Source organism: Sorex fumeus, unplaced genomic scaffold (assembly GCF_029834395.1).
Source record: "Sorex fumeus unplaced genomic scaffold, SorFum_2.1 ptg000024l, whole genome shotgun sequence".
NCBI lineage: Eukaryota > Metazoa > Chordata > Mammalia > Eulipotyphla > Soricidae > Sorex > Sorex fumeus.
Genome location: NW_026606081.1, coordinates 9172505 through 9196193, shown reverse-complemented (window position 1 = coordinate 9196193; position 23689 = coordinate 9172505). Strand labels below are relative to the sequence as shown.

The 23689-nt window shown below is 43.8% G+C and overlaps 1 protein-coding gene and 1 non-coding gene across 2 annotated transcripts in view; both read right to left on the bottom strand.

Moving 5' to 3' along the window:
* The window catches only part of MTMR7 (myotubularin related protein 7), a 148272-nt gene that overhangs the window by 91456 nt on the left and 33127 nt on the right, over positions 1–23689 (bottom strand). The window lies entirely within an intron of this gene.
* Positions 19523–19629, bottom strand: LOC130023849 (U6 spliceosomal RNA). Its single transcript, XR_008792512.1, has one exon. It is a non-coding gene; the product is annotated as a U6 spliceosomal RNA (small nuclear RNA).

The following is a 23689-nucleotide window of genomic DNA, read 5'->3' as shown; positions in this document are numbered from 1 at the left end:
GAATATAATCAAAGTAGAGAGAGAGAGAGAGTAATGTGGAAATTATCTGCCCCACAGGTAGGGGGAGGGTGTGGTATGGAGGCATACTGGGGTTTTTGGTGGTGGAGAATGGGTACTGGTGAAGGTATGGGTGTTTCATTGTATGGAAAGGAAAGGAAAGGCCCTCCCGTTGATCGTCGATTTACTCGAGCGGGCCCAGTAACGTCTCCATTGGAGACTTTGTTGTTACTGTGTCTGGCATATCGAATACTCTCGGTAGCTTGCCGGGCTCTCCAAGAGGGGCGGAGGAATCGAACTTGGGTCGGCCATGTTGGCCGCGTGTAAGGTATGAGCGAGACTTAAACCCAAAAGCTTTGTAATTACTCTCACGGTGATTCAATAAATAAAATTATAAAAAAAAATGAAAAAAAGAGTAAGGTGGAGTTCATGCACAAGTCAATCAGCCTAATCAGCGGCTGAATAAATAGCAGTACTCCTATTAAGGGGCTGGAGCAATAGCACAACGGGTAGGGCGTTTGCCTTGCACACGGCCAACCCACGTTCGATTCCCAGCATCCCATATGGTCCCCTGAGCACTGCCAGGGGTGATTCCTGAGTGCAGAGCCAGGAGTAACCTCTGTGCGTCGCCAGGTGTGACCCAAAAAGAAAAAAAAATTAAAAATTTAAAAAAAAATAATAAAAAAATGCATTAAGTTTAGAAACCACAATTTGTTAATGCACTCATGTCAGGCGTCTGAATTGATTTTAGATCTTGGCTATTGTAAAGACTGCTGAAAGAAACATAGATAAGTGTGGATAGGGTCACTGCAGAGAAGGGAATTGAACACATTCTCTTCTAATTTGGAGGCGCACATACAACCTGACTATGGCAACAAATCTCAGCGGCTCCAGGGACCACAAAAAGCAGAGCTATCAGTCTCAAACAATGGAGCTTCAAGGCTCACACCAGGGGGAAAGGAAGGCTCCAGGAATTAGACTTATATTTGTTTTTTTTTTTTGTTTTTTTTTTATTTATTGAATCACTGTGGGAAAGGTTACAAAGCTTTCAGGTTTATGTCTCAGTCATGCAAATATCAAACACATTTCCCTTTACCAATACTTATTTTTTCCCATGAAGAACCCCAATAAAACCCCACCCCCCACCCCTCCCCGTCCCTGTGAGGCAGATGAATTCTAGTTAACACTCTATCCGCTTTGATTAGATTGTTTCAATAAAAGATTCACCACTATTATTTAGAGTTTCCCCCCCCCCCCCCCAAAATCAGACATGCTGAAAAAGCATTGTGAAGTGATTTGCTTTCTACAGCTGGGTTCAAGAATTAAATGTTGGTTTTGGATTTCTGCTATTTTACCTATTGACCCTGGAAGTATTTCTACTGAAAGTCAGATAGTTAAGAAATTGGTTTCTGTGTTCTGGAGTCGTGGCCGTGCTGGAGAGCCGCTCGTGGGGGGCAACTGGTGGCCTCGGTAGGGCGTGAAGGGCGGAGCGAAACGCCCCCCTTCCCATGAGGTTTTAGTCGCCCCCACACTCCCGGCTCATACCTGCTGTCCACAAGGCTCCCATGTGGCTGCCATCTTTCTTTCCAGAGAGGAGAGGGCGAATGGGGCAACACCCTTTCCCCTCCGGCAGACTTGATGGGCTGGATCAACGCATAGTCCGTTCACTTTTCTGCTCCAAGCTGCTGGGTTCTGCATTAAGTCCTTGTGCTTCTGGGGCCATGGCCGTGCTGGAGAGCCGCTCGCGGGGGGCGACTTGTGACCTAGGTAGGGCGTGAAGGACGGACCGGAACGCCCCCCGACCCATGAGGTTTTAGTCGCCCCCACTCCCCCGGCTCATACCTGCTGTCCACAAGGCTCCCATGTGGCCGCCATCTTTCTTTCCAGAGAGGAGAGGGCGAATGGGGCAACACCCTTTCCCCTCCGGCAGACTTGATAGCCTGGATCAATGCATAGTCCGTTCACTTTTCTGCTCCAAGCTGCTGGGTTCTGCATTAAGTCCTTGTGCTTCTGGGGCCGTGGCTGTGCTGGAGAGCCGCTTTGGGGGCAACTGGTGACCTCGGTAGGGCGTGAAGGACGGACCGGAACGCCCCCCTTCCCATGAGGTTTTAGTCGCCCCCACACCCCCGGCTCATACCTGCTGTCCACAAGGCTCCCATGTGGCCGCCATCTTTCTTTCCAGAGGGAGGAGGGCGGAAGGGAGCAACACCCTTTCCCCTCTGGGCAGAAATGATTGCCTGGATTAACGCATAGTCCTTTCACTTTTCTGCTCCAAGTTGCTGGGTTCTGCATTAAGCCCTTGTGCTTCTGGGGCTGTGGCCGTGCTGGAGAGCCGCTCGTGGGGGGCAACTGGTGACCTTGGTAGGGCGTGAAGGACGGACCGGAACGCCCCCCTTCCCATGAGGTTTTAGTCGCCCCCACATTCCCGGCTCATACCTGCTGTCCACAAGGCTCCCATGTGGCCGCCATCTTTCTTTCCAGAGAGGAGAGGGCGAATGGGGCAACACCCTTTCCCCTCCGGCAGACTTGATGGCCTGGGTCAATGCATAGTCCGTTCACTTTTCTGCTCCAAGCTGCTGGGTTCTGCATTAAGTCCTTGTGCTTCTGGGGCCGTGGCTGTGCTGGAGAGCCGCTCGTGGGGGGTGACTGGTGACCTCGGTAGGGCGTGAAGGACGGACCGGAACGCCCCCCTTCCCATGAGGTTTTAGTCGCCCCCACACCCCCAGCTCATACCTGCTGTCCACAAGGCTCCCATGTGGCCGCCATCTTTCTTTCCAGAGGGAGGAGGGCGGAAGGGAGCAACACCCTTTCCCCTCTGGGCAGAAATGATTGCCTGGATTAACGCATAGTCCTTTCACTTTTCTGCTCCAAGCTGCTGGGTTCTGCATTAAGCCCTTGTGCTTCTGGGGCTGTGGCCGTGCTGGAGAGCCGCTCGTGGGGGGCAACTGGTGACCTCGGTAGGGCGTGAAGGACGGACCGGAACGCCCCCCTTCCCATGAGGTTTTAGTCGCCCCCACACCCCCGGCTCATACCTGCTGTCCACAAGGCTCCCATGCGGCCGCCATCCTTCTGTCCAGAGAAGAGAGGGCGAATGGGGCAACACCCTTTCCCCTCCGGCAGACTTGATGGCCTGGATTAACGCATAGTCCTTTCACTTTTCTGCTCTAAGCTGCTGGGTTCTGCATTAAGTCCTTGTGTTTCTGGGGCTGTGGCCATGCTCCAAACTTAACTCTGACTTTCAGGGAGAAAGATTGGGTGGTTTACTTCTCATTGATCACTTTGTATATAGAGAGATGTCGCGCGGCCGCGTAAGCGGCGCGCGGTTTTGAGAAAAAGTCCTCGTTCCCGCATACTCGAGCTGTGTTTGTAGAGGCTTCTGGTCACCAGGGTTCCATCTGGGGGAGGCGAGATGCGGCGCCTACTCCATCTGGAACTTGCGGGTGAACTCGGCTCTTTTTGGAACCTGTTTTTTCTTTTTTCTTTTCCTCCGGGATCCCGCACCCTCCATGTGTTCTTTCTCTTTTGCTTAAGGCTTCAAAGATGGCGCTGGGGGGCGGGCTGTGGGCATGACTTCCGGAATCAGAGGTTACCTGGGAGGTGTAGTCCGGCAGATTTGAGAAAAAGTCCTCGTTCCCGCATACTCGAGCTGTGTTTGTAGAGGCTTCTGGTCACCAGGGTTCCATCTGGGGGAGGCGAGATGCGGCGCCTACTCCATCTGGAACTTGCGGGTGAACTCGGCTCTTTTTGGAACCTGTTTTTTCTTTTTTCTTTTCCTCCGGGATCCCGCACCCTCCATGTGTTCTTTCTCTTATCTAGACTTATATTTGTGAGGCAGGCATCCTCAGTCTATGAACTATCCCCTGAAGCCTTTGGGTATTGTTTTGTTTTGGCAGTGTTTTCTTTTGTATTGTAAATGCTTGATGGTTCAATACAGTCCAACGGTTGTCTTTGCTTTTTTTTTTTTCTTGCCACTGGAGTTGAATCACTGAAGACACCTCTGAGGCCAGAACAGTTTGCCTAGGTTCTTTCCAATGTATTTTATGAACTTAGGACTAACATCTAAATTTGCATTTAATCCATTTTGAGCTAACTTTTGTGTATTTTATATGGTGCTAATTTTTGTGTATGGTCCAATGTCATCATTGGCATGTGACTAGCCAGTTTTCCCATCATCATTTGTTGAAAAGTCTTTTCTTTCAGAATTTCCTTTTCTCCTTTGTTTTAAGTGAACTTTTCATGTATCTAAGGGATTATTTCTGAACTTCTATTATATTCCATTGGTCTGTGTCTGCTTTTACTTCAGGACTACACTATCTTGAGTAATACAGTTTTACACTATAGTTTAAAATCAAAGAATGCAATGCCTCCTTTCTTCTTTTTTCTTAGGAGTGCTTTGGCTGTTTGGGGGAAGAGGTGTTGGGTTTTCATTAGTATTAATTCTGTGACCTTGATGAATACCTTAATGGTATTAAGGTATTGAATACCTTTTCATAAGTTTGACAGGGACTGCAATGAATCTGTATATGCTTTGGGTCAGATGGTGTTTTCAAACATTACTTCTTTGAACTCACAAGCATGGAACTTTTCCTTATGGTTTTGTTGTTGTTGTTGTTGTTTGATACATAACATACTCAACGTATGCATCAGTCACCTTTATAAAACTGATTCCTAGGTACTTGGCTTTTTGATGCAATTTTAAATGAGATTATTGAAAGTGTCTTTCTCTTCTAGTAAAATGCAAAAGACGTCTGCATATTAACCTTGTGGCCTGCCACCTTACTGTAGCTTTTTCTGTTGTTTATAATAGTTTTTGATGGAAGCTTTAAGGTTTCTATGTATATTCATGTTAACTGAAAATAATGACAGTTTAACTTCTTTTCTAACTTGAACTTCTCCTAATTAATTTTCTAATTGCTATGTCTAGGACTTCCAATAGACATGATAGTGGACACTGTTGTGCCACAGGAAAGGTTTTCAGTTTTTTGCCTTTATGCATGTTAGCTAAAGAAGTTTGTTGTAAATGGTCTCTACAAGGCTGAGCCAAGATACTTCTGTTATGCTGAGCATTTTTATTATAAACAGATGTTGGATATTCTCAAAAGTTTTCTCTTTGTCTACTGATACTTGATTTCTACAAGAGCCTCTTCAGTGTCATTTGAGGCTGTAGGGTCACTCCCAGGAACATTTAGCCTGATTCTGTGAATCTAAGAGCTGACAGGCCCAGTGCTGTGGTACTACTCGGGTAGAGTTGGCAGTGCTAGAGAGAACCACGCACAATGCTTGGGGAGAACTGGAGGGGGGTGTGGTACTGGATCAAACTCAGGGCCTTACACCTACAAGGAAGGCATGTGCTCCATTTTGGGAGGCGAGGCATCTCCTTGACTCCAGATCATATTTCTTTCTTTTTCGGAAATCAATCTGAAAAACATTTTCATCTGTCTATAAGGAAACTTTGTATCATTGCAATCACTTATTTTTCCCCCTCAATCACCTCAGTCCTAGGCAACCATCAATTCATTGGTTTTTCTGGATTCATTTTCTGGACATTTCATATAAGTGGGATCATACTATATGTTGTAATATGTGACTGATTTCCTTCACTTAGAATAATGTCTACCTAGTTCTAGTATGTCTAACTAGTTCCAATCATTCGCTTACTGACCCAAAAGTATCTCTGTTCTTTTTATTGCCAAATATTCTTATTCATTAGCATCTGATAAATGCACTGTAGCACAGTCCTCCCATGTTCATTGATTTGCTCGAACGGGCAGCAGTAACATCTCCATTGTGAGACTTGTTGTTACTGTTTTTGGCATATTGAATACTCCACGAGGAGCTTGCCAGGCTCTGCCGTGCAGGCGGGATACTCTGGGTAGCTTGCCGGGCTTTCCGAGAAAAACGGAGGAATCGAACCTGGGTTGGCCGCATGCAAGGCAAATGCCCTACCCGCTGTGCTATTGCTCCAGCCTAGCATCTGATAAATACTTGAGTTATTTCCACTTCTAGCTATTATGAATAATGCTACCTTGAAAATTCTTAGAAAAGCTGTTGGTTTAAAGGACATGCATCTCTCTCTCTCTCTCTCTCTCTCTCTCTCTCTCTCTCTCTGTTTGTGTGTGTGTGGGAATAAAAATTCCAAATCACATAGTAATGTTTAACCTTTTAAGGTCTCAGACTGTTACTACAGAGAAAGTATAATGCTAAGCAAAATGAGCCTGAAAGAGAGGGACAGACATAGAAAGATTGCATTCATCTGGGGCACATAAAGTAACAAAATAGGAGACTAACACCCAAGAATAGCCAGATAAGTACCAGGAGGTTTACTCTATGGCTTGGAGGCCAGCCGCACATGCTAGGGGAAAAGGCAGCTCAGAAAGAGAAGGGAGCACCACATAAAGGGTGTTGGGAGGATCCTCCCAGGATGGGAGATGCATGCTGACAGTAGACTATAGACCAAACACGATTGCCACTCAATGCCTCTTTAGAAAACCACAGCACCCAATAGAAGAGAGAGAACAAAAGGGAATTCCCTGCCACAGAGGCAGGGCATGATGGGGGAATGGGGGTGGGAGGGATGCAGGGATCAGTGGTGGTAGAGAATGGACACTGGTAGAGGAATGGGGAATGGGTGCTCAACCATTGTATAACTGAAACCCAAGCACAAAAATTTGTAAGTCTGCAACTGTACCTCATGGTGTTTCACTTATAAAAATTTAAAAAACTAAAATAAAGTCTCAGACTGTTTTCCAAGAGCCTATACCATTTCACATTCTTAAACCAATGTACAAAGATTCCAATTTTTCCATACCTTTGATATTCTAGATTTGTTCATATTTTTATTATAGCCATCTTAGGTGTAAGACAGTGTTCTACAACTGATTTTGATTTCATTAATGATAGTAATGATGATCAAGGTGAACATTTCCAATAGTTCGTTGTTGCAATGGAACCACTTCTGATACGCTGCCACCTTGATGTTATCTTGTTAACACATTGAAGAAGTAAGCTATTTCTTATTTACTGAGGATTTTGTTTGCTTGTTTGTTCCAGAACAATACCCAGTAGTATCTGGGGGTTACTCAGAGGCCACTCCCAGCACGCAATGCAGGAATGAAACGAGGGCCCTCCTGCATGCAAAGCACACACTCTGGCCTCTGTGAGCTCTCTCCACAGCCCAGAATTTTGCCTTTTAAAAGTCAGGAAGGAATGAATTTGTCAAATATGAACTTAAATGACTATCTCCTTTGTTTTTTAAATCTCAGTCTTATGTTATCAATAATGGTAATGGATATGTTAAGTTTTTAAAAACAATTTCTGTGCCAGGAACACAAGTCTAATGCTTAAAAGGCATGTATTTTACTACTGAATCACATCCTTAGCCCTAGCTACCCTAAACTTTAGAGAAACCTTGGATTCTCGGTATATGACCAGTTTGAAATTGGAATACGGATGTCTTAATATCCCTTATAATTTATTTGCTATTATTTTCTGGTTTTAAGTTTTACATCTAAGAAAGATTGGGGGACAGAGATATTGTACAGGAGGTAAGGGGTTTGGCTTATATGCAGCAAATCTCAGTTCAATTCCTGGCACCACGAGCCATGATTATCCTAAGCACCACCAGGAGTAGCCCCAAAACACTGATGGGTATGGTACAAACACTCACCCTCCAAATAAATTTCCCCTAAAAAGGGGGGGGATTGGTATAGGATGACATTGGTTTGTCCTTCCTCCCTTGCCACAAGGAAATCAGGTTTATTGCAGTGCGCCTGAGGCACTTCCATTCCACTGGGTTTATATGTAAACTCTGCCCTATACTCTCATCCCCAACCAGTTAATCAGCTTTTTCCCCTAATCAGACTCTGTTAACTTGTAAGGTCAGATTCTTCAGAAATCTATGATTTTATATGTATGAGTGAAATATTGCCTTTCTCCTCTCCTTATGTCTTATGCATAGTTTACTTTAAAGCAATGTCCTTTATGTATAGATACAGGAAAATAGTTAATATTATGCTCTGTAACTTAGAATTTAATTGGCTTTGAATATTATTCACTCCCAGGTATCTGCTTTCTCGACTTAAGCCTCAGTTGCCCTTAGTTCCTAATACCCCAAAAGCAGGGTCCTGACGAGGGACTGAATGGACCCAGGGCAAGCTGTGAGCTACCCTGGCATCGAAATGGGCCAGGCCAAAGTGCCACAATTCTTAACTGTAAGAGTTTGATCATAGTCAAATGCTGTCATGATCCAAAAGTAACAATGAGTCTAGGATCCTGCTAGGGATAGGAAAGACTATCTGGCCTGAGCACTGTAGTCTGAGATCAAGATGGCCCTAGGAGAGCAATTCTATAAGCTTAAGGTATTTCTTACTGTGTCCATACAAAATGATTTATATTATGAATGCTTATATGTTTGTTGGACAAGGAGAGGAGAAACACACCCAGGGGATTCCCCTCTAGGATGGGTCGTCCTGCTGAGAGAGTATCTGTCCTAGAAGTGGCTTTCCCCAAGGGAAAGAACTTTACCCCTATTGATTGTGACCACACCTATGTGTAATTGTTACCCCAAGCCCTCGTGGTTTGGGGATTTAACTAGACTGTAAGAGTGGGCTGGGGATGGTACTGGAACAAAGGCAGAACTGCAGACCAATGGAACAGGGTTGAATATACTGACATCTCTCCTCAATCATATGCTCATCTAATCTTTGATAAAGGTGCAAGTAATGTGAAGTGGAGTAAGGAAAGCCTCTTTAATAAATTGTGTTGGCATCACTGGACAGCTACATGCAAAAAAATAGGCTCAGAACTCTGCCTAACACCATGTACAAAAGTAAGATCAAAATGGATTAAAGACCTCAACATCAGACCAGAAACCATAAGGTACATTGAAGATAAAGTTGGCAAAACCCTCCATGACATTGAAGCTAATGGTATCTTCAAAGATGCCACGCCACTGGCCGAGCAAGTGAAAACAGAGATAGATAAATGGGACTATCTTAAACTAAGAAGCTTCTGCACCTCCAAAGAAACAGTGACCAAAATACAAAGACAGTCTACAGAATGGGAAAGGATATTCACCGAATACACATCTGACAAGGGGTTGATATCCAGGATATACAAAATACTGGTTAAACTCCACAAGAAGAAAACATCCAACCCCATCCAAAAATGGGGCAATGAAATGAACAGAAACTTTCTCAAAGAAGAAATCCGAATGGCAAAAAAGCACATGAGAAAATGCTCTACATCATTAATCATCAGGGAGATGCAGATCAAAACCACAATGAGATACCATCTCACACCTCAGAGACTGGCCCACATTCAAAAGAACAAAAGCAACCGATGCTGGCGTGGATGTGGCGAGAAAGGGACACTCCTTCACTGTTGGTGGGAATGTCCACTGGTTCAGCCCTTCTGGAAAACAGTATGGACGATTCTCAAAAAATTAGAAATTGAGCTCCCATTTGACCCAGCAATACCACTCCTGGGAATATATCCCAGAGAGGCAAAAATGTGTAGTCGAAGTGACATCTGCACTTGTTTGTTCATTGCAGCACTCTTTACAATAGCCAGAAACTGGAAGAAACCTGAATGCCCAAGAACAGATGACTGGTTAAAGAAACTTTGGTACATCTACACAATGGAGTACTATGTAGCTCTTAGAAAAGATGAAGTCATGAAATTGACATACAAGTGGTACAATATGGAAAGTATCATGCTAAGCGAAATGAGTCAGAAAGAGAGGGATAGACATAGAAAGATTGCATTCATCTGGGGGATATAAAGTAACAAAGTATGAGATTAATACCCAAGAATAGCTGAGATCAGCACCAGGAGGATTACTCCATAACTTAGAGGCCAGCCGGGTATCCTAGAGGAAAGGGCTGTTCAGATAGAGAAGGGAGCACCAAATAAAGGATGTTTGGAGGATCCTCCCAGGAGGGGAGATGCATGTCGAAAGTAGACTATGGACTGAACATGTTTGCCACTCAATGCCTCTTTTGCAGACCACAACACCCAAAAGGAGAGAGAGAACACAGGGGATTGCCCTGCCACAGAGACAGGGGGGATGGGAGGATGGGGGTGGGAGGGATATTATCCATGGTGGTGGAAAATGGGCACTGGTGGAGGGATGGGTATCTGATCATTGTATAATTGAAACCAAAGCACAAAAAATTGTAAATCTACAACTTTAAAAAAATAAAATAAAATAAAGGGAAAAAAAAAAGAGTGGGCTGGGGGATCAGGATGGAGACTCCAGAAGAAGGAGAAAGGGGATCGGGATCCAGGCTCCAGAAGGAGAAGGAGAAAGGGGATCCAGATCCAGATTCCAGAGCCAGAAGGAGAATGAAGGGGGATCGAAAAGGAGAATGAAGTAGCATGGGGGAGGAAGAAGCAGAGGGGGAGGCAGAGAGGAGAGACAGGAGTGAATGGAGAGAGGATTGGAATAAACTGCAACTGACACCAACCAGCCTGGCCCTTGTTCCTTCCTTCGCCTGCCCGTCGCCATCAACCTCCCCAGGGTGGGGGAACTGGCGTGAGACTACTGAATGCGGGAGGCGGGAGAGATAGCCCACTGCTATCTTTTTCAGTTTACACAGATTGGTACCTACTAATCTATTTGTGCTACTTTTATCAAGTGACTTCATCACAAATATAACCACATTAACCAGGGAGCATTCAACATATAATCTATTTATTTGAAATAAAGGTATTTACACATAATTCTGTAATAATCCTTTAAATCCTTTATATGAATTTAGGTCTGTTCAAAGTTTCCATTTTTGCTTGCTTGTTCAGGGATTTCTCCTGGCAACAGGCTCAGGAATCACTTCTGGTGGTACTAGGAGGACCAGATGTGGTGATGGGGACAGGTGCTGGGAATCAAACCCAGATCAGCTGCATGCAAGTCGAGCTCCTTACTTGTTGTACTATCTCTCTTATTTGACATCCATTTCCTTTACACAGTACCTCCTTACTATCGGTATTCAAATTCTTGAAAATACTTTCATCTTTATGTGTAGGTAATTCCCCTACCTGTCTCTATACTTTCTCTCATTTCTATGTTGCAAATTGTTTTTATTTCGTGTGTGTTTGAGATTAAACATTTTCTTCAAAGTAACACACTTTGGATTTAATAATTTTTAAGTTTTCCCTTTTAAAGTGTACACATTTCTGCTTGCATTTTTTTAAAAAAACTGCTTTAGGGGCTGGAGCAATAGCACAGAGGGTAGGGCATTTGCCTTGCACGCGGCCGACCCAGGTTCGATTCCCAGCATCCCATATGGTCCCCCGAGCACTGCCAGGAGTAATTCCTGAGTGCAGAGCCAGTGGTAACTCCTGAGCATCGCCGGGTGTGACCCAAAAACCAATAAATAAATAAATAAATAAATAAATAAAACTGCTTTAACCTGGGTTCAGGGAAACAACTTAACTTAAGCAGTAGAGCACATGCCTAGCGAGTGCAAGGCTGATTTTAATGCCTGGCACCACATCTGCCAGCACTTCCACGTGGAGCCTTGATAACCCCTGGGCCTGACCCCTGAGGTTGCCCTGCTGAGCCAAGCATCACTGGCAGCGGCTCCACAAACTCCAGTACCACTGGGGTGGCCCATATAAAAATAAATTTTAAATAAATAAACACTTAAGTCTATTTTATTTGGGTTAACTGTGTGGTTTTGTTTCTAAATAATGATACTGAACAGCCAACTCATTAATTTTCAATTTTTTTTTTGCTTAATAACAAGTTCAATTATTTTCTTGCAGATAAATCTTTGGCTGCATTGTACTAGTTTTTCTTGTGGTATTATAGTTCTTACTTTCTAGATAGCCTGCTCAAGGTTTTCCTTTCTTCTTCTTTGACCCAAGAGTTTTTAAGGAGAACATTTTTCAATTCCCACATGTTTGATTATTTTATTTAAACTTTTGTCATTAAATGTTCTATTTTGAAGTAACTATAAAAACATTGTGAAAGAGTTTTGGGAGAAGAAAAGCAAGAGGATATATTATTTTTGGAACATCTCTATGGAAAAACTCATTTGCATGCTAAAATGTGGTGGATAAATTAAGGTCCAGGGAAGATTTTTAGGTATACCAGTTAATGATATCTACAAAATAAAATATGTACAATTTTCCTCACACTCAGGACTAATAACGCTTTATTGGAATAATCATACTGAACATAAGATTATACTCTGGAGAAAAATTGTTTAGTGTGAGAGACCCAGAGGTCCTGGATGGTAGAGTGTCTTTCTGCAAGCAGGAGGCTGCCCGTTCCATCCCCAAGTGTGAACGTGGCAGTGGGGTTGACACCGATTCCCATGTCACAATAAAATGTGTGGTTTTCAGCACACTGCAGCCAAGTGTGTGTGAACACAACTAAACTGTGCGCTCTCCAGTTATGCACTGGAAGTTAAGTGTGCAAGTACCACAATCAAGCATGTGACCCCTGGTGATCATTACAGTCAAATTGTATGACTCCTCCACTTCACCCCCTGCCCAAATCGTCACAACAACTTATGAGATGGAAGGAGAGGGAAGAAAAACAAATGTTCTCTATGCAGAGCTAGATCATAAATATTTAAAATTTTTTAAATGCTTATTCTTCCCATTTAAGTAAAGGCATCTATACCACTTAAATTATTTTTAGAAAACCTCTAAAGAATGAGTTTAGAAAAGCAGTGGAACAGAACAAGGCATCAGTGGCTAGGAGATTAGAATACTTAATGAGAGTTTTCCAAGTCTTTTTGTTAACCTTGGATAATGCCACAGGAAAATTACACATCAAATCTGGCAATAATACTTACATGTTCCACAGCTGTCAAAAGCAATTTTGAAATAGAGAGGGGGAAAAAAATAAACAAACAAGGGAAACACCAATGGCACAATTTCCCAGTTGATGAGTAATGAGAGAAGATGAGCAATAAAAATGAGAAGTTGGTCTTCTCAGAAATTCGTGAAGACAGGGAGCACTGCTCAGCATTTATATAAGATAGCCAGGATACTGTAGATGTGGACATTCAAGTCAGATGAGCTCTGCAGAAAGGCGGTAGCCCTGCCTTGTTAAGCTCAGTATATTCTATCTCACATAGAGCACCTCCAGGATAATAAGGTCTCTCTCATAGTTGAAGACACATGAGTAGGAGCAAACAACTAACTTCTCTGAACATGGCTACCATGATTCTTTCCATCATCCTAGGAACCACACTGAAGGACAAATATTAGACATGGCAATTCATATATACTTTGCAAAAGATACTACAGCATATCAGGTCAGAGCAGTAGTACATTGGGTAGGTCATTTGCCTTGCACGGTGCTGACTCAGGTTCAACATATGGTCCTTTGAGCTCGCCAGGAATGACTGCTGAGAGCAAAGCTAGCTAGGGCTAAGCTCTGAGCTCAGCCGAGTATGGCTCGAATCGCCCTCAACCTGGGGACACAGACACAGTACCGGGGGCAGGGTGTTTGCCTTGCACCAGGCAATCCTGGCATCCCATATGGTCCCTAGAGCACCACCAGGAATAATTTCTAGTGTAGAGCCAGGAGTAACCCTGAGCATTAACAAGTGTGCCCCGGGACCCTCAAACCAAAAAAAAAAGATATTACAACATATCACTCTTTGCGGAAAGAATTTTATTTATTTCTATTTATCTATCTTTCCCTTTCCATTGCCTTTGGTGGTGGTGATTATAGGTCCCACACTTGGCTGCAATGTAAGAGCCACCCGGGCCAGTGGCCATGCAAGAACAGGTGGCACACCTAGTTGCTGGGAATCCCAATGGCAGTGCCTTTTGTATCCTGGGAAGCATGGGGGCTAGTACTGGGGATCAAAGTCACAATACTCTACCGAGGAACCACATCCTCAAGTCCAAAGCTTGCTTTCTTGGGAGTTCCTTGTGACCATCCTGATGCTTCTGAAATGGAAGCACAGCTTTAAAGCAAATATGTTAAATACTTGTATCTCTGCATTGGCAGAGCTTTTTTGCCTGCTCTGTGGTTCGTAATGTTAGCATCTACATGATGCCTAAAATGAGGAGATGGAAAGAGGTTACCCAGGAGTGTGTAGCATGAGAAGGGAAGAAATCTAAGGAGGTTCAATGTTCCAAGGTGTAAGAGGAGAGAAGAAATCAGAAAAGCAAACCCAACGGCCTCTGCAAGGAAAACTGGGGAAATGTGTAGTTAGGGAGATCATGAATGTGTGTGCGTGTGTGCGTGCGTGCGTGTGTGCGCACGCACTGGGGGCAGGGGAGAGATGAAAGAGAGAGAGAATTTATTCTGTGTTGCTGGAAAATAAAATAAGGCAGCAACTATCCAAGGCCCAATGGCCCCAATAGGCTGGGGTCTTACAGAACTGGCCCTGGGATCACGAGGCTCAGAAGCCATTAAGTTGGTGTGGGAGGAGTGCCCCTATTGAGGCTGAGAGAGTAAAGGATGCTCTGTAAAGCAAGGTTAGGGCTGGGCAGGAGTTAGACAGGCATGATCTGGTCACTCTAACTCTCTCTGAGCACCCAAAGTCCAAGGTAGGTGAAGAGCTTTTCAGAAGCAACTGACATGTCAAGAAAGTCAAGACACGTCTGAAATTGAGATACAGAGAACAAAGTCCACTAGGAGAAATTTTCTAGATCTACATTTTGAAGGATTAGAAAAGGGGGTCAAGGATCACAAGGCAAGGATTTATTTATCCTGCTTTTACTAAATTTTCCCCAATCCTAATGAATGTGACCTGCGTTTGATCCCCAGCACCACAGAAGATTCTCCCAAGCCCCACCAGGAGTGATGCCAGAGGGGAGAGCCAGGAGTAAGCTGGGGTGGTGTGACCCAAACCCCATCTCAAATACAATGAATATCTTTTAGAATTTGTATCCTATGTAATACACTGTTTTAGTTCTTGGCATATATGAGCTCAGCTAATTTGCACAATAACCCTGAAGTTTTGGCACTGTCCACTGTCCTCCTGTTATTCATCGATTTTCTCGAGCGTGCCTAGTAATGTCTCCATTGTGAGACATTGTTGTTACTGTGTTTGGCATTTCGAATACGTCACGGGTAGCTTGCCAGGCTCTGCCATGCAGGCGAGATACTCTGGTAGCTTGCCGGGCTCTCTGAGAGGGGCGGAGAAATCGAACTCGAGTCGGCCATGTTGGCTGCGTGCAAGGCAAACGCCCTACCGCTGTGCTACCGCTCCAGCCCAACCCTGAAGTTAGGTCCTTACATATCCATATTTCAGTAATGTTGAGAGACCGACAAATTTCCTCATATTGCAAAAGCAGCATGTGACAAGGCTCAGCCTAAGGAATATATAACTCCAGAACCCATGCTCATGATCCACTGATACTGTGAGCACTGGTGAATATTTCTGAGGTCATCTTAGTACTGTCATTAAAAAATTAATATGACTATACTTTTCAATTGGAATGCTAAAAGGAAAAGTACAGGAATAAAGAGATCGTGAGTGGATCGTAAGTGGGATTGCACACCACTAATCCAGGTTCAATTTCTGACATCCCATATGGTGCCCCAAGAACCACCGCGAGTGATCCCTGAGCACAGAGCTAGGAGTAAGTACTAAACATCACTGAGTGTGACCCTCAAAACAAAAAAAAAAGGGGGAAGCAAGGAATATATAGATTAATTCTTCAAGTATAGATCCAAATATACAAACATTGTTAAGAATGGGAACTAGGGGGGTTGGGGGGGCGGGGAGAGAGAGAGAGAGAGAGAGAGAGAGAGAGAGAGAGAGAGAGAAGAAAGGTCCCTGCCATAGAGGCAGGCTGGGGAGGGGGATAGGGATGGGGATGGTGGCAGGAGGGAAACTGAGGATATGGGTGGTGGGAAATGTACACTGGTAATAGCACGGGTATTGGGATACGCTATGACTGAAACCCAATCATGAAAAACTTTGTAACTGTGATTCTCACAGTGATCTGATTAAAATCATTTTGAATTTAAAAAAATGGGAATGTGGCTGAAATTGTATTTTTTAATACATTATAGTTTAGAAAAAGCTCCCAAAAATTAATATGCTTAGAAAATTCATGGAATTATCATTCTAAGCAAGCTTGTGCATGTGATCAGCATTTGAAAATAAAATTATACCACGAAGCTACATCCACAAATGACAATCAGGAGATTCCTCGCCCAAAAGATAAGACTGGGAATGAGAAACAAGAGTCTAAGGGCTGGATGCGAAGATGTTCAGGACTTCCAAAACTAGCACAGGAGACATCCGATTACACTCAACAATACGCCTAATTAGAACATCATCCTAAGCAGACAAAAGTATGAAACGGGTTGACTCCTTGTCCTCAGGCATCTTACAGACTCAATGGAAAGATCTACACTCCACGTGAAAGGCCTTTTCATTCCCCAGCACCCACTGCTGGAACTGGCGATGAAGTGAACAAACGCAGCGCTTCACTGGCTGCTCGAGGCAAGGCCAACCACCTTTAATGAAAACCCAGGGCCCCACTTCAGCCCCACCTGGCCTGAAAGAGGACACTCTGGCTGCTGGACACAGTCCAGCCTGGGCCTTTGTCAGCACCTGGGAACCAGGAGAATCCTGTGAGCCTCTCTCTGACAGCTCTCCATCACACCACCTTCACATTTCAGTCTTGACTGCGTTTGATGAGCCTTGACATGCTCCACTGCAAATGGGATATCGGCTTGCTGAACAATTTTGGTTCCAGAATCACCTCAGCTGATCTGGAAAAGTAAAGGTGACCTGCCTGGCAGAGAATGCAAAGCAGAGTATGGTTACCGTGTCCCCCCGCCCCCGAAAAGACAGAATGAAAACAAATGGCACTGCCTCTGGGCCTAGCCTGGGCCGAAGACCAAGTCCTCCATAGCATAGGAACCCAGCCGGAGGTCACTGCCAATCATCTGGGGGAAAGGACCCAGAGGCTGCTGAGCAGAGAGAAATCAAAATGTTGCAGTGGCCAAAACCCAAGACAAGTTTATGTTCTGATCTAAGAAAAGCAGCTAGATAAATAGTTTGTCATGCTAAATTTGGCATCATGACATTTTCTAACTCTACATGAAAAGTAAAGTATTTGCAAGTCAGGAGGCCTGGGCTCTGGTTCTGGTTCTAAAGTCAAAATATTGGATGCTAGTGGTTTAGGATCATCTCAAAAGCTCCTCCTGGGCATTAATGGGCAGCTCCGTTCTAAGATGCTGCAGTTCTAATGTATGGTACTTTATAGAGATATTTCAATGTACCACAAAATAGTGACCGTGAATATAATATATATATACACACACTAATATATATACACTAATGATCCAATAATAATGAAATGTGCAAATGTAGCTACTCAGTAGCCTGGTTGGACAACAAAATTAAGGAAAGTACAAAGCTCAAGAATAAACTATTAAATTAGCTCAGAAATTACAGGGCTATTCCAGTTCTGAGGTCCAGGGGAGAGACAAGATCATGCCAACCCCAACCATGCTGCCCTTGAGAGCAGTGGTGGACTTCACTGGGCTCTTTGTCACTATCTGGGCCACCAAGCAAATCCCAGGGTTCCTTAGGCGACTTCCTGCATGACTTCTACCTCCAAAAAATACCGTGTGGTTTTTAACTCTGAATTAATGAAGTAGTTGACTATAGGGCTAGAAATGAAGTAATTTGCTTGCTTTGCTTTAGCAAGTACCATTAGACTACATCTTTTGTAAAATTATTATATTTAATCACTGTAGCACTCTTCTCCCATTGTTCATCGAGTTACTCAAGTGGGCCCAGTAACGTCTCCATTGTGAGACTTGTTGTTACTGTGTTTGGCATATCGAATATGTCACGAGTAGCTTGCCAGGCTTTGCCGGACAGGCGAGATACTCTCGGTAGCTTGCTGGACTCTACAAGAGGGGTGGAGGAATCGAACCTGGGTCAGCCAGGGGAGCTGCGTGCAAGGCAAATGCCCTACCGATGTGCTCTGCTCATAAAATTCTTCAAAATAAAAAGGCAAGAAATCGTTACCAAAAACATGTGTTTACACCAGAATTCTTGCCCAATTTCTTTAAACTTGTTTTTATTTTCTAAAGTAGTTCACAATATTTGATTACATTTAATATTCAGATACCAATCCCACAACCACACACCTTCCGACCACCATATTTCAGGTGTTTCCATCCCAAATCCCAATCCCTGCCCCAAAGCAGAAACGAAATAATACAATATTTCCCTCTAAGACTGTTTGCCTCCTACTTGGAATCCCATCAAATGTGCTGCGGTACTCTTGGAGTATGGGTAGGGTGTGTCCTATGAAGTGTGTCCTATAAAGTGTTGTCCGGCCACATTTGCGGCTGTGCTAGTCCAGGAAAAGGTTCACTCATGGGTGAGGTTTGACCCAAACTTGTGGAGAGCGGCCGTGAGCAGGGTGGAGGTTGAGTTCTGGAGGTTTTCGGCTACTGGGTCTGGGTTCCTTGGGGTGGGGAGGGCTCTCACCCACCCCCTCTGAGGCACCCCGAGTGAAGCAGCCTGACGCAGAGTCCAGCAGCATGGTTATGGCAAGCGTCATGTTGATCTCTTCCGGGAGAGCTGCCTCGTTTCTTTTATTATTATTATTTATTTATTTATTTATTTTGCTTTTTGGGTCACACCTGGAGATGCACAGGGGTTCTTTCTGGCTCTGCACTCAGGAATTACTCCTGGCAGTGCTCGGGGAAACCATATGGGATGCTGGGATCGAACCTGGGTTGGCCACGTGCAAGGCAAAAGCCCTACCCGCTGTGCTATCACTCTAGCCCCAGAAAACACTTTAAAGTAAACGAATTTGTAGAGAAAACCTTTCTAATATGTAAAGAATGAGATTTTAAGGATATATATATATATATATATATATATATATATATATAGACTGGAGCAATAGCACTGCGGGTAGGGCATGTGCCTTGTACGCAGCCAACATGGCCAACCCGAGTTCGATTCCTCCTCCCCTCTCGGAGAGCCTGGCAAGCTACTGAGAGTATCTCGCCCGCAGGGCAGAGCCTGGCAAGCTCCCCGTGACATATTTGATATGCCAAACACAGTAACAACAAAGTCTCCAATGGAGATGTTACTGGGCCTGCTGGAGCAAATCGATGAACAACAAGAGGACAGTGACAGTGAGATATATATATATATATATATATATATATATATATATATATATAAATTCCTATTGTGCTGGAGGAAAAAGCACAAACTTTGGGTAAAACTGTTAGGGGCTGGGGAGATCACTCAATGGACAAGAATGTATGCTTTGCTCTGGGTTTGATCCCTAACTCTACATGGAAGTGATCTCCAACTATGAGAGTGATCTCCAACTATGGGAGTGGTCTCCAACTGCTGGACTGATCCCCACGCACTAAGAAGAGAGTAGCTACACTCAGGTAGCACTGTGTATGGCCTCCAAACAAAATCACTTGTCACTTGTCACTTGTCATCCCGTTGTTCATCGATTTACTCGAGTGGGCGTCAGTAACATCTCCATTCATCCCTGTTGCGTGCTAGTGTAGCCCAATGGCGTCTACTTGCTCCAGGAACATGAAGAGAAAAATATGGAACGCTTCACGAATTTGCGTGTCATCCTTGCACAGGGGTCATGCTAATCTTCTCTGTATTGTTCCAATTTTAGTATATGTGCTGCCAAAGCGAGCACAATTTCTTAAAAATACATGTCTCATGATGGAGACGTTACTGGGCCCGCTCGAGCAAATCGATGAACAACGGGAGGACCGTGACCGTGACCATGACATATTTTAAAACTTTCCACCTAACCATTTTTTAAAATCTATCTTTAATAGCAGTCACCAAGTCCCTTGGCATAGAGAACAACCTGGCCTCTTAGTGTCCACCTGCCAGAGCTCCACACCACTGGTTAGAAAGTGACTAAGTGCCAAGAAAAAAACAGATGCAGAAACCAAACTTCTCACTGCCATAATAATATTATAAGTGGATGACATATGAGCCCCCAAAAGTGAAGTTGCATAAGGCCAAAATGTACATTAATGTTACAGTTTGGAATGCACAATTGTCTTAGGATACTGTGCAGTGATTGGCATGACGATTGGGAGAGAGTGGGAGAGATTTAGGGCAGTGGCTATAGAGACACTCCAGTGCCAGATGGGGTGGCTTGGATGATAGAAGATTACTCAGAGCAGCCAGAGGTAGTCAGAGCTGGGGCTGAAATCCTGAGCCCACTCAAAACTCTCTACTGTAAGCATGAATGCAGGAGGACCACTCCCGGGCATCCCAGATCAGGCTGGGCTACAATATACAGTCAGACACCATTTTGCAGGGCATGGGCAGGGAGCGAGAGCTCCTGGTCAGCCTCCCAAGAAGAAGCAGCTAAACTCCACTATGAACTATACTGCCAAGGTATTTTTCTTTGTTTGATAGCATGTTTTGTGATTCCACAAAATATACATCTGTGCCTTCCGGCTTCTGATGAGCAGAGGAGGATACCAATTACTCTTGAGATGAAATTCAAGGTAACTTGTCAACTACAGACTCAAATGTTCTGAGCACACTGAAATGAAACAACAATGTTTGGCAGGCTAGCTATGATAAAGGCATTTCCAGCTTACAATGCATTTGCCGAGTCATTCTACTATGAGTCAAGAAAAACGTGTACTTACAACCAGGAACTGAGCAACCACTATCAGGTGCTGTAGTATAGGTTGTCCATATACTACTTCTAATCCTGTAATAAGAAGTTGACAAGGTTACCAGCACTTTAAAGAAGTGCATGAAGTACAACTCAATTGCCCAAGGTGTCAGAGCTAAACTATAACACCCAAAAAGAAAGAGAGAGAAAGAGGAAATGTGCCTGCCACAGAGGCAGGGGGTGGGAAGGGGTGGAGGTGGCAGGAGGGATACTGGGAACACTGGTGATCAGAATGGGCACTGGTGGAGGGATGGGTACTTGAACACTGTATCACTGAAATATAATTACGAAAGTTTGTGTGTCTGTGACTGTATCTCATGGATGGTGACTCATTAAAATAATATTTTTTTTAAAAAAGAAAGTGGCAGAGACAGATTTCAAATCCCTGAAAATTCAGCTGGAGAGGAGTATGTTAATAAACTACTACTAGACAAAGAAAAAGTATTGATCATTTGGTATGGAGCAGCTGGTTGGCTATTGCATTCCTGTTGTTTGATTCGTGATGCTGGAAATTGAACTCAGGGTCCCACATATACAATGCAAGTGCAATACCATTGATATAAATCACCAGCCTTTGGTGGGTTATTTTATGCCCTAGTCTGATCACTTTACCTCTTCTGGGAGGAGGTAACCCCCACAATGGCCAGGTTACCCTAGACAGCTGGGTTCTCAGGGTGGTCCAAGGACTAGCCAGGAAGTCTAGAAATACTAAGAGTCATGTTTCGTGCCATGCAATGACTTTTTGTAGCAGGGAGAGGACCACTTCCAAAGTGAACTTTCACTTCCTCTAACCAGAATGCACTAAAGACAGAAACAGTATTTTGTCTATATATACAATGGGATACTACTCAACAGAACAAAACAAAATCAACACCAGTAATTATTGATAAACAAGCCCATAACAACTTTAGAAATGCCTTTTTTGTTGTTATTTTATTTGGGGGTCATACCCAATGATGCTCAGGAATTACTCCTGGTAGTGCTTGGAAGACCATAACGGATGTCGGGGATCTAACACAGGTCAGCCACATGCAAGGCAAGTGCCTTGTCCTGTACTATGACTCCAGCCCAGACATATCATTCTTGCTCTCATCATATCTGTGACTTTACTTCCTCTCTGTTAAAGCCTAGTAACAATATAACATGTAAAAAAAAACAGACTTTTCCATTTTATTTATATATGTCTGGAGGTTACACCCAGTGGTGCTCAGAGCTTACTCCTGACTCTGTGCTCAGGGATCACTCCAGGCAGGACTCAGGGTACCATAAGGGTACCAGAGATCGAACCTGGGTTAGCCACAGAAAGGCAAATGTCCTACCTGCTGTACTGCTTCATTGGCTGTGAAGTATTATTTTTAAAAAAACAGTTAATAGTCAAATAACAAAAATATGACACCTATTATGGAATACTATGAAAATCATAATTCAGCCCTGCATCAGTTTGTGCCCTCTTACTTTGATTAGTTATCAGCATGTTAAGTGCCTATTCTATGCCAAGTTTGCCAGCTCTTTTTCACATGGCCTGTAACTTGCAACACTGCCCACACACTATCATACCCCACCACTGTCTAACGAGCATCTTCTAGGAGCAAGACACAGAAATCACAACCTCATCTGTTAGGCCAAAAGGAGCCAATTTCCATGAGGTTCATCAGTGGAGGTAATGTCAGATGACCAGGGTTTCAAACACACCCACCTAGGCCAGGGATGTGGCTCAGGGCAGAGCACCTACCTTGCATGTGTGAGGATTTGGGTTCAACCCTCACAGCACTAGCAAAAAAAAATAAAAAAAATTTTTTAACCCAAATACCCTGCTCCCCGGCCTCACCTCTCAGCTGGCCCATCATTGCGGATGGTATCCTTAATCTCTCCTCCGAACACATCACAGTCAGCAGCGAAAAGCACCCCAGCTATCCCTACTGCATTTCACTGATCACATGCTCACCCTTAATCCATTCAGGGTCAGGCTGGAGAGATCCCACAGCAGGTAGGACATTTGCTTTGCACATGGCCAACCCAGGTTCAAAGCCCAGAATCCCATATGGTCCCCCCAAACCCCTCAGAGTAATTCCTGAGTGCAGAGCCAGAGGTAACCCCTAATATCCCCTGGCGTGGTCCAAAGACAAAAAGCAAATATATGGCTGTATATACCGTCTCAGGTTAGTTTTTATACTCTGGAGAAATTCCCTGGAGTGGAACAGAAGGATGATATGGCATTTCTATTTCTAATTTTAGAAGGAATCTTCATATTATTTTTCAAGGTGACTGCAACAATTTATATCTCCATCAATAGTACATGAGGGTTCTCTTTTCTTTGCATTATCAACAACCGTGCTATTTCTTGACTTTCAATAATGGCTACTTTAACATCTGAGATTATTTTCACTGTGATTTTAACTTCCTTAATAGTAAGTGATAATGAACATTTTTTCATGGGTCTATTATCTGTATGTCTCCTTTGTGAGAGGTTTACGCAGATCTTCTTTCTGCCCACTTTTTATTCAGTCATTAGTCTCTTGTTTATCTGTATGAACATATGATCTTGATGAACATGCAAAATATTTTTAAAAAAGCAAACAAATAAATTAAAAAAACTCTTAGATATGGAGAACATTATATATTACAAGAGAAGGTGGTGAATTAGGTAAAGGAATGAACTATACGGAGGTGAATGGTAACTGGACTTTGTACCAATCATAATGCAGTAGACATATTATGAAAAAAACCGTGGATGAGGAATTAAAGGGAATACAGGTAAATAATTCCTGTTCAGCATGTGCAATTGCTCTGCCAATTTTTCAAAGGCAGCCACTGGATTAAATCCAGTCCATTATGCCTACACAGCCTAGAAACTTGGGTCTCCCACTGTATGACACAGGACTCAATGGAGGCAAAGGAATTAAGTTGGGATGAGCGTTTACCCTTTCCAGTTAAAAGCGAAGGAAGTAAGTAGCCTCAACTTATACACTCAGTTCTTGTCTTCATTTCAAGAAATAAATCAAAGACAAGATAGAGTGTATACATACAAAGGAAATGGAAACAGAGTGCGTCA